General features: G+C 39.2%; 1 non-coding gene across 1 annotated transcript; it reads left to right on the top strand.

Moving 5' to 3' along the window:
• Positions 1 to 1124: 1124 nt before the first annotated feature.
• TRNAY-AUA (transfer RNA tyrosine (anticodon AUA)) lies at positions 1125 to 1197 on the top strand. Its single transcript has one exon. It is a non-coding gene; the product is annotated as a tRNA-Tyr (tRNA).
• The last annotated feature ends 2385 nt before the right edge of the window (positions 1198 to 3582 follow it).

The following is a 3582-nucleotide window of genomic DNA, read 5'->3' as shown; positions in this document are numbered from 1 at the left end:
GGGTACACTCATTCGTTATTTAGACAAAACTAACTCTGGGTTTTGATGTTTTGAAACTTTTTGATGTTAAAACCTATAATCTTGTGATTCAATTATACTTCAATGAAAAATAGATTTAAAAAGTAGAATCCTTTGGTTTACTCTCTCCCTTTATCAAATACATATATATATATATATATGTATGTATGTATATTTATACATATATATTGTTATTTTTCATGAAGACTTCAGATTTACTGATCAATTTAGGGTGTTAACATCAAGGGTTTTCTCCTGTGATGGACTCTCCAGCTGTTGGAATCAGAACACGTACCCTGGACATGCCACGGTCACCAGGGCTGCTATCTGCCTGCAGTGTTTTCTTCCACTCTCTGGTTATGAGCGTGTGAAAAGAATGCAGAGTCTGCCTTCCTCAAATTAAGACAAAAGGACTTGGGTAGGAGACGAGAAAAGAATATTTTGTACTTACCATACGATACCAGGTCGCGTTCTAAGTATTCTATATATACCACTATTTTATTCTTCTGATTTAAAATGGTGCTTAGCTTGCAACCCCAAGATAGCCTGGATTCATTTTTAACCCTGTCTTGAAAAGACATTATTCCCATACACTAGTACACAATGAGTTTTCAAAACTATTTCTTAAATAAATGACTTATACCTATGAAGATACAAGGTGATTTAAAAATACTCTAAGATCACAAAACTGCTACTGAGAGTTAAGATTGGTTAAGCACTTAACGGCAGAATTTGGGCCAAATCTCCATAAAATGTGATGCAAATGGAGCACTACATAAAAAATAAAGAATCACAACCAACTCTTTCAGGCTGAGCTTCATGACCAACCCAGACTGTGATTCAAGGGGGAACAGCTGCACAAAGGGGAGGAAGAGTCCACCCGCAACCCCAGCCAGAAGCCAGGCAGCTCTTCAACAGAGATTGAAAGATGGGAATTCCCCCAAAATGGCAGGACAGAGACTGTGGGACCCGGGTGCACATGCTGCCCTGGTAGGTAAAACCCAGAGGCAGGAGCAGGAAGAGACTGAGTAGCACTGCCGACCAGGGGCCAGGTCTTCCCGGGCACTGTGTCCATTCTGCACACCAATCAAGAAGACACTGGAACTTCCCTGGTGGCTCGGATGGTAAAGCGTCTGCCTATAATGCAGGAGACCCAGGTTCAATCCCTGGGTCAGGAAGATCTCCTGGAGAAGGAGATGGCAACCCACTCCAGTATTCTTGCCTGGAAAATCCCATGAACGGAGGAACCAGGTAGGCTACAGTCCATGGGGTCCCAAAGAGTCGGACATGACTGAGCGACTTCACTTTCACTTTTCAAGAAGACAGTGAGGGGCCAAGAGGTCAGAAGCACCCTAGGTGCTGTCTGCAATGGCCAGCAGCCACTCTGAACCCTGGGCACACTCCCTCCCTCCACCAGTGGAGAAAGTTATCTGTCTCCACTCGCTTCTCAAGGCAGCCAAAACACTGAGGTCAGGAGCTCTTTTTTTTTCTTTTGTTTTATCTTTTTTTCAAGAGTGAATAAAAACGAAAAATACAGCATGAGGCAACTTCAAAAGGACAACACAATAAGACAACGTGAATGCTGTTCTCAACTCAGAGAAAGAACACGCTGGGTGTGAACTGAAACCAACATCAGAAGTAAACTCTTGGAACTATTTAGCATACTCAAAGAGCTCAAACACCGTCTTCAATGAGAAAGGACGGGCAATCAAAAGGAGAGAGACCAGAAAACAAGAAGATGAAAGGAAGAGATGAATAGAGAGAGAGAAATCAGTTAAGAAAGGGAGACAAAAAAAGATTAAAAATGCAACAATAGGATTCAAATCCATGCTACAGACAGCAAACAACAGAAGCTGTAACCATTAACATGGGATACAAATTTGAGATTCTCTTTTCAACAGAGAGGGAAAGGACAAAGAAAAGAAAATGATAATTTTGAAGAAGGACAATGAGAAATGAAAACAGAAAACAGTCTAAGTGCGCGCGTGCACACACACACACACACACACACACACACCCCCCAACCGGTAGTCTACAAGAGCTCTGTTGTCCCCCACCCACTCCAACCTACAAAGAACAGATGTGATTATCAACTACATTACTTCCTAGAAGTAAAACAACATAACCAAAAGCATCTGGATTTGCTGATTGGGAAAGTTCACAGTTTTTCATGTAAAGAACCATAGATGAAAGGCATATTTATATATTCTTTAGCAAGTGATGAAAAATTGCAAGGAAGAAGGGAAAAGAACACCCTGCTGTCAGCGAGATAACCCCGAGCTGATCTACACAGGAGAGCAGTGAAACACGGCCTCAGATCCATCCTCTGGGATGTGAAATGCCAGGCCAGGGAGCAGCATCTGCAGATGTCAGAGGGGGAGACAGTTGTGACCGAAATATATGACCTGGCCAAATTAGTTTTCATTTGTGAAGCAATTCCAAGAGCAATCCATAGCCTAATGGTTTAATAACTAAGCAACAATTAATAAAAACTGATGATTGAGTCTTTAACTTAGAAACCAGAAGAAATACGAGCCAGTACTCAGTGTTCTAAATAAACCAGGTATCAGTGAATTAGAACACATAGAAATTTATATGACAATTCCAAAATCTAGTTCTTTATTAAGACTATTTTCCACTTTTTTAAATTGCAACTCATCTGAAATTTAATTTAAAATGCTATGAGATGGGCAGGTCAGGTTGGTTAGTTTCATTTGATAATGAATAAATAAATGAATAAATCAATGTATCAAATATTGCACTACATTTTAAAATAGTATGTGGATAGCAGGTAGGCTGGAAAAACTTTCCAAAATAATACCAGAACCAGGTGCAAGAAAGGAAAGGAGAGATAAATTTCAGCTTGAAATATTTTTGAAACAGCATGCCCAGTAATAATACCCACAAAATAAAAATAGATGATCAACCACTTCAGTTACCTATGTGATAGACAAATATCAGTATCCCCGAGATACTAAAGTCTTCCACAAACTCATAAGTAGAAGAGTGAAGAGCAAACAGAGAAATGGACAAACATCTGGGTCAACAATTAATAAAGGAGAAAATTTAAATAGCTAGTGAGTGTGTGATCAATGTCACATACACCGAAAAATGAGACACACCTATTCCTTCCTCCCTACACTGGTGCAAATCATGACTGTGGGTAACATTTGGTGCAGCAAAGACAATGGAGAGGGACATTCTCCTATAATGCTAATAGGGGAAAGAACCATTAAAAACTTTCAGAAAATAATCTAGCATTATCCATTAAATATTAAATTTACATTTTCCTTTAAACAGACATTTTTATTTCTGGAAACTTTCCCTATAAAATAAACATCCCAGCATGCATATTCATCCATGTAACTGTGGAGCTCTGTTTGAAAAAAAGAAAAAACCTGGAAACAACCTGATGCTCACCAGTAGACACATGCTTAAATCAACTCTCCTATATAACAAAACACAATGGAATATTAAGGGATTCCTTTAAAGACTGTGTTTTGCATTATTTATTAGCCCAGGGGATAGTCATGATACATCATTAGCTTACAAATATAAAGTTAC

This window comes from Giraffa tippelskirchi, chromosome 2 (genome assembly GCF_054371585.1).
Source record: "Giraffa tippelskirchi isolate mGirTip1 chromosome 2, T2T-mGirTip1v1.2.pri, whole genome shotgun sequence".
Lineage (NCBI taxonomy): Eukaryota > Metazoa > Chordata > Mammalia > Artiodactyla > Giraffidae > Giraffa > Giraffa tippelskirchi.
The sequence above is the reverse complement of the archived record's forward strand: the minus strand, read 5'-3'. Positions and strand labels throughout refer to the sequence as shown.